The sequence below is a fragment of the Ammospiza caudacuta genome, chromosome 2, assembly GCF_027887145.1.
Source record: "Ammospiza caudacuta isolate bAmmCau1 chromosome 2, bAmmCau1.pri, whole genome shotgun sequence".
NCBI classification, from domain to species: domain Eukaryota; kingdom Metazoa; phylum Chordata; class Aves; order Passeriformes; family Passerellidae; genus Ammospiza; species Ammospiza caudacuta.
The window spans coordinates 101,503,106-101,518,083 of NC_080594.1; positions in this window are offsets into that span (position 1 = coordinate 101,503,106).

The window sequence follows — 14,978 nt, forward strand, 5'->3', positions numbered from 1 at the left end:
CCCCTGCTGGGTGCCCCAAGCCACGGTGACCTCGTGGACACTGTGTGCCCAGGGCATGGGCCGTGCCTTGGGCATGGTGTCATTCCAGTGACACCACAGCAGTCCTACCCCCAGGCAGGAGCTTCCCTTCTAGTACATCCTCAAATTTGTAAATCCTCAGCCTAAAGAATTTATGACAAATTACCTGGTACTTTTACTTACTTACACTTGATTTGCCAGAAAGATGCCTTAAATGACAATATTTTATATGATTCTTTGTAGAGGCCATTTCTAACAAGCTTGCAAATGGTGAATTTTCCAACGATCGTAGTTTGGGGATCACTACCTTAATATTGAAATTCTTTGGTAAACATTGCTAATAAATAACATGGGTATGTTCCCAGGATGTTTGTCAAACTACTGCTCTGTTCAGTCTGCTCATCAGCCACATTCCTCCTTTTTCCACTGCTCTATGAGCCACTTTTAGCAGAGGATTTCTTACTCAGTATTTATATCTCATATAAACCTCCTTTTTCTCCTTTACACATGATAAAAATATTTAAGGATTGGCAATTACATGCAGTTTAATGGGTATCCTCAACAGCCATTGTGATTTGATAGAGAAAATAATTGTCCTGTACTTCTAGCCCCAGCTTGCCTGACTTTTACAAAGATCAGCTCTCATTACCTCATGGTTCCACAAGTTTCTGTAAGTCCTTGATGGAACTTTCTTTAATAAAGACCCTTTCCAAACTCAATACTTCTTTTCAAAAGCTTTAGAGTTGAGAGACTTCAAGAAGTCAAGAACAAATATAACAAACATAGCAAAATTCCAGCTGCAGGCTGTAATAAAGAATTAAGGAATTACAACAACTACTGACTCCCATAAAATTAGCTCAAGTCTTCACGTATTCACGTACTTCCAATCTTGCTATAAAAAAACGAAGGCTGATTATTAGTTTCTATATCTATGTTTATTTTCTGAATTTTAAACATAGAGTTCTGCTGACAAACTGAAGTAACACTTAAATAAAAACAAAAAAAAATTAACCTTTTAAAAATTATTTGCATAGTTTGTGATTTTCAGATTCACCAAGGTTTCTGGGGATAAGTTTTCATCTTGACCCTCACAAAACAGTTTCTGTAAGTTTATAGGCTCAGGAATTTTTGTGAGTGTCCAGATATCTCAGAGCATCAGATTTATAAAGCCTTAAAGGGAAACAACATTCATATAAAGCTGCTTTGTTCTGTTGGAAAAATAAAAAAGCTTCTAATGAGTGTCTTATGTGCAACAACCAATGCAGCTTAATATTTGCAAATTGGAACTGTTGGAAGTTCATTTAATATTAATGCCATTTTGATATCTGCTTATTAATTTACTAGTTGCTTTCAAATTCTTTGTTACTTGTCCCTTGTGTGCTTTGTAGCATACTGTGTTACTTTCTGCTCATAAATAACAAGAACTGTGTGTTCTGCAGGGATGTGGGACCCTCATGGAAGCAACTCTGCTACGCATCAGAGAGACAGGAGAACTTGCAGACAGTAGTTCATATCACTGGCTTTAAACCTCTGTGTCCAAGATAGGATGTAGGGACCTTTAGGAATGCTTGTTTTTTCCAGTGACTTACAGAGTATATTTAAATGTGTGGTTCAGACTATTTTTATTGACCAAAGGTGTAAATGATAGGGGTTTCCAGATATTCAGTGTTCCTGACCTTTTTTTGCCTTGAATATTTGTTGGGTTTTCCCACAAGCTTGTTAGCAAACCCTCCACAAACAATATGTATCTCAGCTAAAGAATTTTTCAGTCTTACTAGAGTACAGATTTCTTCACAAATTATTTTTTTCTAAATCTGTTCCAGTACACAAATAACAATTAATACAGTCTTTACTTCCTTTGGTATTCCCAGTACAGCACAAGAAACTTTGAATTACATCTCTATGAAACCAATGTTACTTTGATAAACTAAGCATTTTCTCATTAGCAAAAAGTACCCATGCATATGATAAAATCTCCAGCAGGGTTAGCAGCTGTTTATTAATGGCTGTTGGCTTGTTGATACAGACATTTATGTTTAAACATGAGCCAACACATTACTGCAATGGGTATATCTGCTCCTGTGTTTTCCATTTCACCCAGGCATATCAGATCATATTCCTGTTTCTTTTAGCATTTGAGTCATTGCAGACTGGGAGCTAGTCCTATTAAACTCAAGCAACCACACCAGTGTAACACTAGATAAAAATGAGAAAACAGACAAAGCACATATTTTTCATGCACAAGCATTTGCCATACATTATGGGTGCTTTATGCTTTTCCTGTTCATTTTCTACTTATATTTTCTGAGATCTGATACACTAAAGTATTCAAAATTATATTGATGAATTATTCAACAACTCTCTCAACTATGATTTATCTGAAAGCAGAAAGAATTCATCACCAGCAGAGCTAAAATAAACACTCTCTTATAACTCTAAGATTAGATTACTGATATAAACAGAATCTGAAATTCCTTCATACAGTGCTCTACATGAACATCAGCAGAGAAAGGAATATTTTCTTGTGGGGGCTGCAAGAGTGCAGAGACCATTTCTTAGCAAAGATAATACTTCTTTCACAAGGGTAGCAGAAGAGCTATGCTCCTAAATATTTCCTCCAGTTGTATTTCTCACAATAAATGGTGACACAAATGGGAATTTACAGGTAGTGCTAAAGGTTTCATATAAAGCAGTTAATAAAAAGGGCAGTTTACCAAGGTTCTCTTGATGCCAGTTTTCAGCAATGAGTAAAATCTGTAGTATACAAGAGTTATATATTTTTTTATTTAACTTTACCTGGTGTGCTTTTAATTGGCCCCTGAGGAACGAGTTACAACCAGTGAATCCAGTCATCCCCTGGGTCCTGTAACCAGGGGTACACAGTTCAGCTTTAGTTCTATGCTTCATAATTAGGCATCCATGATGAATACACACACGAGATTGAAACACAGGATTCCATTGTGCTTTCACTTATTTGCAAACCCGAAAAGTTTATTTTTAAGCTCAGCATTGTATAGAGGGTCTTTTCTTTCCCTGCTGTCACATGAAATGCCAGAGAGGGATGGTTATTCTGGAAAGCCTTTTTTTGTTAAATGTGAACAGCAAAGAAATTAAATCCCAGGCCAAACATTTTAGGATTTGAAAAAGGACAAAAATTATAGAAAGCCAAAAACAAAACAAAATTCTTTTTCTGCATTAGGGGTTTTAAAGAAATTAGTGTAATTCTACTGACTTACTTCACACTTATGATAGCATAATAAAGTGTAGGACTGGTGGATTTACAGAGCATTGCACTGGGTTAGTGCTCTTCTTTATGTTTTTGTAGATTTTCCTGTCTGTTTCAAGAAGTTCTCACAGCTCCACATATATCTGTCAGATCTAGGACTGACTTTCAGGCATGTGAGCTGTTTAAATCCAAGGCCTGAATTAAGTCAAACATCTAGTGACTGGTGAAAAGTTATTATCATTAAATATAAACTTGTTGTCTTTTTTCAAAAAAGATTTTTTTCTCAGTTATCTTTCCAAAGTTTTCATAATATTTGTCAAAGTTTGATTTCTCAAAACACAGCTGCTGGTAGAAAAGACAAATATGTATTTTTAGTGTCATTTGAAAATATTAGAACTTTAAAAGCAACTCTCTAGGACGTCATGTTTGGCTACAAGTGGATATTCTCACAAAATACTTTTTAAAGTACATTTTTAATCTAAAAAGTTTATATCTCAACTGCTTCGTCTCTGCTGTATTCCTCATCTACTTGCTGGAATAGCCATATCCACATGACTGTTTTCATCTTGTCTCAACTCTTCTCAAACTCCCTCACCCTATAAATTTGCACAGCCTTTAACAATGGCACTTCTATCTGGGATATTATTTTAGATATGACTGAGATACTCATCATAATAGCAGTAAGAACTGTAAGCCTTTTAAAATCTTGCACAAAATCCTGCTCTTTCAATTTAAGATATTACTCCATTAGGTCTTTCACAACCTTCTTCTCCAGAGCTTAGCCTTGGGACATATGAGAAATACTTGAAGTCATTTGAAGTGTTAGATTGGCACATTTCCTCGAACTGAAAATAAAAAACTTCAGCTTCTGAAATAAACAAAAAAGAGCAAGCAACAAGCTGTGTGTTGTAGACATTGTGAAATCCTGGATTTTATTTGACCTTTCTCCTCTTCTGGAGTGCACACTGGGGCACAAATTCTCCTTCCTGATGAAGTACAAATTGCTATACAGCTGAGGGTTTCAGAAGCAATGAAAAGCAATTTTTTATTATATTAGCTCCTACAACAATATGCCTTCCAAGGAAATATTTTCCTTTAAAGTTATTACTGCAAAATATTAAATGCATGTTTAACTTTATGTTAATTGGTAGTCCCATTGTCTTCAAGCGCAGATTCTTTAAAATTACAGCTCACATTTCTCTTGTTACACACAGATGCTTCTCCTCAGGAGCAGAAGAAGACATCAGGAAAGAAAAATGAAATTTCTCTCTAAATGGATATGTTAAAATGTAATGTCTGAATTGACAGGACCTTCTGTGCTTTAGGATTAAGAAATGGAGAAAGTGTACTTATAAAAGATAAATCCAGCAAAATGTATCCCCAAACAAAGAATCCTGGTTAGTGCAGATGTGTGGCAACCTTTTTTCCTAGAAAGAGGAGAGTTTATTTCTGCTTTAAGGTTTTTAAATTATTTTTCATGAACTCTCAAATGTCAGTTTATGTTAAATAACATTCCAACCTTCAAAAGTTCCCTCTGGTAATAGAAGAACAAAACACAGGAGAAAGTAAATTCTCAATATGCAAGAAAACATAATAAAATCAGACCTTTATAATGCACATTGACATTTTCAAATGCCTTTTTATACTGACATATAAAATTTTCATCCTTATAATCTATAAGAAAAAATTATTTTAAAGATGGCAAAAGACACCTTCTGACACTGAGTGTAATACAGGTTTTTCGGATATTTTGACTTTCAACTCTTAGCATTTTCAAAAAAATTAATCCAAATTGGGTTTATAATAAGAAAGAAAGAAAAAAACAGCAATAACCACAAAACCATTAACTTGACCATAAAGTATTTTTGCCTTACTTAATCAAAATTTCAGCAAGCCATAGAAGTCTTAACCTGCTACACTTAATCTTTAGATTTGGACCTAGTTCAAAGCTTTACTAATGGACTTCATTGTTCTGAAAATTAAAATTTAAAAGAAGGGGAGAAAAAATTTAAATAAAGTGTTTTCCAAAGAGATGTCTAAGGGTATTTTTTAATTTATTACCCTGTGGCAACAAAACAATTTCAGAGGAAAACAACCCAAAATCTCTAACAGAAAGAAACTCTGTAAAACAAATAAATATTCAGGTATTTTGTCATTCACATTTTCTTGAAACAAATTTATGTCACATTTTCTTAAGTCCCTTGGGCTTATTTATTTCAGAGTAAATTAGCAAGCCTCGAAGCTTGTGGCTTGTTCTTTAGTTTTCTCTCCTAATAGCAGCTACACAAGGTAACGTCATTTTAAAATGCCCTCTTCCCAAAGCCTATTTGGGTTTACATTTATCATTTGCATATATAACAAAAATTTATAATACCAAAATGCTGTATCTTTTGATGAAAAACCAGAAAGTTTGTTTTAGGAGCCTCTGAACAAGGATTCAGTTTGAATCTGAAGCTTTCAGTATTCTTGTTGTCTCTGTTAAATCATCTGCGGTTCAACAGCTGTGATAGGGATTCACAGAGGCTAAACCATTATTTAGGGGAAATGTGAGTCTCACTGTATGTCATACATTAGAGTGAAAAGCATGAAACAACCATTTATAAAAATCTATTTTTTCCTGTGACAGAAGTAGATCAAAACTCAAGAGTATGTGTAACAGCTGTGATGCATTTAATGCACTGTTCTATCCTGTTTAAACCTGTTTTGAAATAATGTGTGAGAGGTTATTGGTGGAACTGGTATAAAGAGGGTTTTGACTGAAAAATATTTCCTTTACAGAGTGATGAGGCAAAAAACTAGAACTACCTTCCTGTGTTAAACAAAGTAAGCCATACCATTAGGAAGGCATCATTTACTTTTTTCTTATTCCTAAAGGTTATTCTTAATTATATTTAATGAAACAGAACTATATTTTTGACACAAGCACAACTGTAGAAGTTTGATGGTCTTAATTAACAAGAGCTAATTAAAGCACTAGGAAAGACTGTAGCAGAATGGTGATTTTGGTCCATTCAGTACAAGTCTCTGCTGATTTAGAAGACAGTTCAATTCCTTGCTTGCATTCTTTAGCTAGGACTTGTGCAAGCAAATATGAATAACAGAGGAATACTATTACTGCAGGTTTGGAAGACAGCTGAAAGCCAAAAACACTACAAATGAAGCAGTGCAGATCAGATTTCTGAAAGAATTGTTTTTCTAAGCATGGCTGAAGAATTAACATTGAAAACAAATGTTAAAAGCTTTGAACAGTTGTGTGTCTTTACCTGGGTTAGATTATACCATTGTAAGTTGAAAATTAGTCAAATTAACTCTGTGTACCTAAGCATCACTGAAAACAGAATTAAAAGAATTGAGATGTATTTCTTTTTTAAATGAAGTATTTACATTTAAGATATTATTGACATTATTTTAAGGTAGTCCTGAAACTTTGTTAGGACTAGTTTGGAGAAATAATATTTGCCCAAATTTTGCTGAGACAATCATGTTGCACATTTTCATCACTGAAATGTACAATATTACAGGGGAATGTTTACTTTGCATACGTTAGTTTACTTGGGCCTGCTCATATATCCTGGGCTTCTGGAAGGAGAATTTTGAAGGAAGTGAGTCCTAACAGGCTGGTTAGTCATAAACAGCATCCATCAGGATACTACAGAGTGGCTTCAATAGAAAGTATAACCCAGTAAAGTGCTTTTGTGTCTACCAATTAGTTGCTGCAGAGCTCTAAGCTCTCGGGGAATTCATCTCCAGTAGGTCATTGAAAGTCCAAAGCTATGACATGGGCTGCCCCTGGCCTTAAAGGATCCCTGGGACAAAAGGATACCAGAGGCTGAGACAAAAATGGACCATTTTGCGTAACAAGTCACCTAAATATTCCCAAGCAAATTGATGACCATAAAATATTTCTGTACCAGCCTTGTTGAAGACATAAACTTTTTCCTTACAGTCTATGCAATGCCATGCACAGAAGCCAAGACTTTTTTGAATAATGGAGGCCAGCTATCAAAGGCAGGACAGGTGCACAATTAACCTGTCATAACAGCCTCTTTTCCCTCTTCTGCCTCCAAGAAAATAGTTCCAAGCAATGTCTGACTCTCCTACTCCTGAAAGAGTCACCATGGCTGCTCAGCAGCAGAGCCAGTGCTGGCTTTCTGTGCCTGCCCATGACTTCCCACTCAGCCCCAAGTTATCCCCAAGAGAGGATCCATAGTTTGGATGCTGCATTGGCAGAGGCGGGACTCCAGAGCACAAAGTCTAACCACTGCCTGAAAGAGGCATTGTCCACCCAGTCAGCATAATGTTCAAAAGTTGGCTACAACTGCAATTTCTGTGCAGTGCTCCACCCACGTGGCAGCAGCAAGACATTCTTCTAAAGCACTTGGGAGCCATCAGGTGCCACGTAGCTTAGGATTTTAAGGTTCTGTATTTTAAGCAGGATTAGGTATGAAAGACTTAATGGAATTTCTCAGGGGAAGACAGCAAGAGAAAACGTGCATCACATTTAGGCTTAAAATAGACTAGGCAGGTACTGGATGGGGATTTTTCACAGATTATGCTTCAATTGTCCACCAAGATTAATCTCAAACTCTGCATAGCAAGTGAGAACAAGAGGCATCTGAACTATTGGTTTAATTGAAGCACCTGAAATGTAAGGTAATCCAACAGGAATGGAGACTCTCCATGCAAGTCAGCATGTGTTGGCTGACACACAGCTAGCAAGAAGTAAGACAACTAGTGGTCTTGGAGACTGTAGTAGCCTCACAGGTCATAGGGACACTGTAAAATGAGGACTTCAGGGTACAAATTTATAGCTTAAATTAGTCAATAGGATGTATGGTTGTAAGGATGGGATGATGACTTATCCCTTTGGGCATGCAGAATCAGATGAATTGTCTGCTGACCTCTTTAGATACTTGGGACTTAGCAGAATTATGCTTCCCTGGTGGTCTTCTCATGTTCTACACCATGTAAACTTAAGTTACACTACACACAATTCTCACTTTTTAATTCCAGCTGAATAGTAGATTTGACAAAATTGTTTCACAAGAAATAAATACACAGATGTCACAGAGAACTTCCACTTGTTTTAAATCACAGAATTATCCAGGATTTCTCTCCCTGTAAAAAGCTACGCACAACAGCAAAAATGGAAAAGAATCTTTCAATGGAAGTATCAAAATAATGTTTTTTATATAACATACACTACTACTGGAAGCATGTCAGAGTTTATGTATCTCACACCAGAGGAAAGTTAATTAAATTCTAGATTCATGCTGAAGCCTGTTCCAAATAATTCAGCTTTAACGGGAACTTAGTGATTTGAGTCAAGAGGTCGAGGGCTATGTGATCTTTGGCATGACATTTCTCTGTAAACCATGCTGTCTTGTAAAACCATAATCTATTCTGAACGACAAAAATTGACACAACTTTTCAACCCTGGCCTAAGAGGCTCAAAAAGTTCAGGTGACTGATTCCCAGCAAGACAGGACAGGCCATAGAGCTGTAAGTGCAGTGAATAACTGTGCTCCTTTTGCAATGCCTGCAGTAACATTAAGGACACTATCTTCCTCACAGGCAGGGGATTCTGGCCTCTTGGAAAACTTTACAACAACATTTAATCTACTGTTTCGATTCAGCCTATTTACATCATAGTTTTTTATTAAAAAGACTGATGTTTTATGAGAAAGCAGACATGAGTTAGACATGCCACATGACTTAGAAGCTAGAAAAGCAGCTTTGATTTAATTATATTATTTATTTATTGTTTCGTTTCAAAGTAACATGACATGTAAAAACTGTGATCACTTCAGCGACTTAAATATGAAAAACAGTAGGTAATTTGGGGTAATAGAAAGGAACTACTATCTCAGGATTTCTAACAATGCACAAAAAAGATAGAAATGTCAGACAGTATAATCCACTGCTGCTCATTAATGACCTCGTGTCAATGAGTTGTATTTGTGTGTGAGAAATACTTGCTCTCATTGGTGAGGTCTCAGGTTATATTTGATCAGGGAACTTGAGAATGTTTCCCTGCTTTACATTTGTCTCCCTGGCCCAAACTAATTCTTATAAAGACAGAACCCAAATGCACAACATCATTTCCCACTTTCCACATAAAGGAAACCCAAATACAGGGGTCAGACAAGATGCAAGTAATGCATGGACCAGAACCACAGGGCATGCATCGTATGCTCCAGCAAAAAGGTTAGACACAGCTTTGAAATATTAGTAGGAAACTAATTGAAGAAAACTCATTTGGTTTGTAATGTCTGAAGTGCCCATCAAAAGTGAGTTTCCCCAACATCAGCTTGTCACAAAACCCAGACTCTCAGAATGGGGCTCTGCAGGAAGAAACCTCACTCAAGCAAAGATTTGGCTATCACACATTCGAAAAATTCTTCAATATCCACTTTCTAGTCAATGAAAAAGTAATCTAGAAAAACTTGCAGGACTGGCATCATGATAGGTACATCTTTCAATTCAGTGAGCTAAGCTAATTTAATTTTATCCCTTCTTTAGTGTATCAAGTGAAAGAATCCCCTAATCAGTGAAATATAATATTAAAGCAAAATAGAAGCTTCAATATTAACCCAGTGTAGCATATACAAAACCTCACAAACCACAGTTCTGGGTCCCCAGGTTTTCCGAATTCAAAACCACATGGGTTTCAACTTTCAAATCATAATATTATTTCATTATGCTGAAATATTTAAGATGTTACTACATTTCCTCCTCAGTCTTAGAGACAGATGGAAGAAAAAAAGGAGAAACTACCAAGGAGATGAGTGGGAATTATAATAGCACTGCACAACAAACAATACCATCACCATTTAAAACTACCTCTTTTCTGTGCGTACCAAATGAGACCAGGCTTTCAAATTTCAAAATTAGAGCTTCTAATGGAAGTTTCATTTCATTTTTGTTCCTTGTTTTTGTTCCTGTGTCACTGTAACCCTACTACATCTGAAGTTACTAGCAGATTCACATCAACACATGAAGGAGAAAAATACTCCTTTCTTTTTGTCTGGCCTCTGAAAGAGTTTTTAATGCCTCCCTTATCTATACGCATTGTTTATAAATATGCATAATTCAGTACCTAATTTGGATAGTGATGGACCAAAAGAATTTGCATGGATCACATTCAGAGCAGCTCAGAGAAAATTACTTTGTCAGAGGCACCACTAGTAATTCGTGCTAAGAAATGGATAAAAAACCTCAAAGACATCTGCTTGAAATACCTATGCGTGTATTAGAATAAAACTAACAGAAATATAGAAATTGTTTCCTTAGAAATTTAAGGCAGATTTAGTGAGCTTTAGTCAAATCAATATTGTTGCCAGAACAAATATTCTGGATACACTGGTTTAGGGATTTGTTTTGCTCAAAGTTCCACTGGAAGAATCCTAGATACAGACTGCCCCATTGATTCACAGGACTATGTGCAGGAATATCAGTTTTTCCCATGCTAAATTACAACAGCAGAGAGGAAAGGTCTTTCCATTCAGAAGAATATTCAGCATAAACTGCTGTAAGAAGGTTTCTTTTGAAACATTATTTCTTTTTTGTTTAATTTAGTTTGGCCGATATGAAATTTGAATAAAGACATGAAAGCCTTACGGGAAAATCTGTGGTGCTTCTAGTCTGTAAATGACAGTTTTAAGCCTCTTATTTTTCTTTTTCATTCCCTTTGTTACCATACTATTGTCAAAAAGCACTGGGGGATGGATCCATCCCCTAAAACCCTGAAGGAATCTTAGCTATTTGCTGAGCACACACAGCAGTACACAGTCAGCACTTGTCTTGTGCAGTGCAAGACTGCCTTTCTTCACAAATGCAGAAATACACTTTATGTCTACAAACATCTACACTATAAAGGTCTTTGATAATTTCAACAAAGTGCCCAAGATGTGATGAGACAGATTGCCAATATGTCTCCTAACTCAGTGACCCATTGTAACCAGCAAAGGTGGCTCTGTGCACTTTTTTCCATTAAGGAGTTCACCACTACAGCATCAGCTAAATCAGCTCCATCCTGATGCTTTACTTCACTTCTGACCTGGACTTTCAGTGAATTTTGGTGTGGACCCATAGATCTCTGCTATTTCAGTCCAAGTGCAGGCTCAGCAGCGTGACTAAGCACGGTGGCTATCCTGAAAGGATCCGTACCTAAAGGTTGTGCAGGGGGTTGTGGTGCAGGATCCCCTGGTCCAGCATCAACCCAGCTTGTTCCAAATCAGAAACAATACACTCAGCAGTGAATTGGCTGCTTTGCTCCTGGAATAGAGACTGGCCACCTTCCAAGGAATCCTGCAGTCCTAAGGAGATCTGCTACTCCGCTGTGAGTCATGGGGACTTGTGATTTTCCCGACAGACACCGGAACTTTAAGAATCCATTAATTCTCCTACATAATGTCCTATGGCTCTGTCTCTGTGTGAGCACAGGGAAATGCCAATAGTTCATTTAGTACTAAATAGTTGACCCAGTTTTTTAGTTTTTAAGTTGACCCTCTGCCTTCCTTCAGGGGCTCCATGAAGTCCAGCATCTTTTTTGTCAGACAGTGTCAGACAGTCATACAGATGGGGCAGCCAAACAGTGGTTATGGTTTGAGAGAGCGGTGAAAAGGGAAAGCTGCCCCCTTCCTGTCAAGATTTCACTTTTTGTTGGCAAGGCATAAAGTTGGCTTGAGACTTTGTGGTGTAATGCAAACTGAATAAAATTACTAGATCTTGGAAGGGCTGAAAGGTACTTACAACCATCACTCATTCCAAGTAAAGGTCTCAGCCTTAAACTTCACCAAACTGAACTGAACTGGCAACAGTGACTCAGGGGAGAGGGCGAGAATGCCTGTCATGGGAGGCACAACTCACAGACATCCCATGGGTGGACAAGACACAAGATGCTGGAGGTGACAGTGCTGGCAGACATGGTGCCACCCTGACAGCACACTGGGAGCAATGGATCTCCAGGAGAGGCTGACAATGAGCACTGCACACGTTCTCAGGCTCCATCCCTGGGGATGGACAAAGCCACAAACTGTGGGTGGCTCATCTGCACTCACATGAGGCAAAATGCTGATTAGCAGCTTCGGCTTTTTCAGTCTGGGTCTCAACTGGGATAGTGTTCAAAGGCAGAAATACGACAGACTAAAAATAGCTGTCAAAAGCAGAAGTTGGAATCTGGTATAGTATCTGGGGTTATTCAGGCTTGTGAATGTGTGATAAGAGTCTAGGGAATTACAGACCTAACTCTCTTAAGGCATTCCTCCTAAGGCAAACAGTAAAACTCCTGTGATAGGAAATTAAAACATCAAATTGGAGCCTAATCATCTCAGTAGTTTGAGAAAAGAGCTTAATACCTTGACTTTCATTTTATAATTTGCTCTTGATTAAAAAGAGGATGAATTAAACATCTGTGTGACTAGATTTTATTCAGACAGTATAGGAAAGGAAGAAAAAGTCAGTTTTGTGGATATTTTTAAATCTAAGTTTATTTCCTTCCTTATTTACAGTGACAAATGGATTACAGTACAAAAGCAAAGGCTGATATACTTAATTTTAGTACCATAGTGACATATTTTCCTCAGTTCACATATCAGCTTTTCTACAGCAACACTTTATAGAAGAGTGCAGCACAGCAGAAAATATTGCTGGCTGAAGTGCACCCTGCTAACAGCCACATCTCTACTACACACTAGAAGAATTGAGAAATTAAAGATCTTTGCCTCTTCCCATTAGAGAAGATGTCCAAAGTAAACCATGAATTGCCAGCAGCTTTCCTTTTAGAGTTTAAGCCACACTCATCCAAAGCCCCCAGTGTTTGCCCTCCTTTTGCTTTATTAACCTATCAAAGTCTCAGAGAACGCATCTGTGCACAAGCTTGAACTGGCCAGGGGTGTGCTGACAACTCATCCCGTGGCCAAACACAGCATTAGCTCTTCATCCTGCAGGGCTCCCAGCCTCCCCACACAGCCACGAATGCAGCTCCCTGCAGGAGCACATCCCCAGCTCCCGCTGCTGCCCTTCCCATTTGAGATGGAATTTGGTGTAACTCCATCCTGTCTGCTGTCCTAAACAGTTTGTGTGTTCAGACATTCTGTGTTTAAGCCTCTGCAAACTTTGTGGGGACATTCCAGGATGAGACAGCTGTTTCTGCATCATTTCAGAGAATTTTAGGAGCCACTGTTGAAGCTGTGGAAGCAAGCAAGGACCTCTTTAAAAGGTCTGACTGATCATATTGCTATTAAATGTGGACTGACCACTATTAATCCACAGAAAATTTGTACAAATCTCTTGCAATAAGAAAATAGGTGTGGAGGAAATAGCAGCTTTGCAAAATTGAAGCCTGTGTTTAATTTTCTAACAGGCAAGTTTATGAACCTGATTCCTATAATTGATGGCTATACACACAGTTCCCTGTCCTGAGTTCCATCCAATACAAACATTGGGTTTCCAGCAGGAGAAAGCTGTGATATGAGCTGCAGCAAGAAGGCCAAGCACTAGGGAAGAGTGCACACTACCCAGATGGTGCAGAATGTACAAGACAGCCTTGCTGCTTCTTTCATAAAATATATGTTTACTTTTAGTAGGTAGGTCTTGATCTAGGAAAAGAACAGGCAAGCAATGGTATATTGCCCAGATATAGCCTGGAAATTAATTTCATTTAGCCTGTGATGTCTTTCTCTTCTGACTTAGACTGTGCTTATGAAAAGAATATGCATAAGATAGATAGATAGATAGATAGATAGATAGATAGATAGATAGATAGATAGATACACAGATATAAATATATATATATGGATATATATATGGATAGATACAGTTTTCCAGTTGATTTAGGTTTGTTCCTTTCTACCCAACAGCTGCTGCTGTCATTCCTTCATCTTTCTCCTCTGCTCTCATTACTCCTTTCCCTCACATTTGTCCTCTTGCCATTTTCTTTTTAAACTGGATGCAAAACCAACAACATTTTTTCTCAATGTGTTAAAAGCATTAAAAATGTTCATGAAAAGTAAATTCTCCCTAATACATAGCAGCTTGCTATATATAACTCTAATCACAGCATATAAAGCCTATCTATAAAAAGTTCTAAAAACAGTGGGGTTTTCTCACAACTTTCATTTGTCATTGACATTAGCCCTGCTACAAAAAGCAAAGTAACTATAAATAAACTAGTCAATATCTGAAAAGGGGAAACTATTAGAGCTAGCTATGAAGTGTTTGGGTTTTCACTCCCGAGGCTATACAGCAGTAAGCCCCCTATTAAAGTTGTGTTTTCTGAGATCCCAGTGAACTGCATGAAATTCCAAAGATGTAACCAAGGCTTGCTTTTTTAATACTTTAGGTACTTGTTTGCATGTAAATAGAAAATGCCCCTTTCAGCTTTTGCAGTCTTTCTCTCAGAGAGGAAGATCACCAAAAACTTTCCCACAGAGGCAAATAATTTATAACATCAGTCAATGAGCAACTGGGCCTAGGTGCAAGGGACACCAGATAATGAATATAAATGTCTGAGATTTGCCAATAGCTTTTTACTTTATGACCTTGGGCAAAATATTTCAATATTTTTTTAATTTTTGACTTTGGGCAGAACTCCTCATTATTCTTTATGTACATATGTAGAGTCACTTGTGGCTGCCTGCTACCAGAATTATCTGATAACATATGAAATATTTAAATTGTGCTTAGGATAACAAAGTTGATTCTAAGATTTCAAAAGCTGAGATCAGAGTCA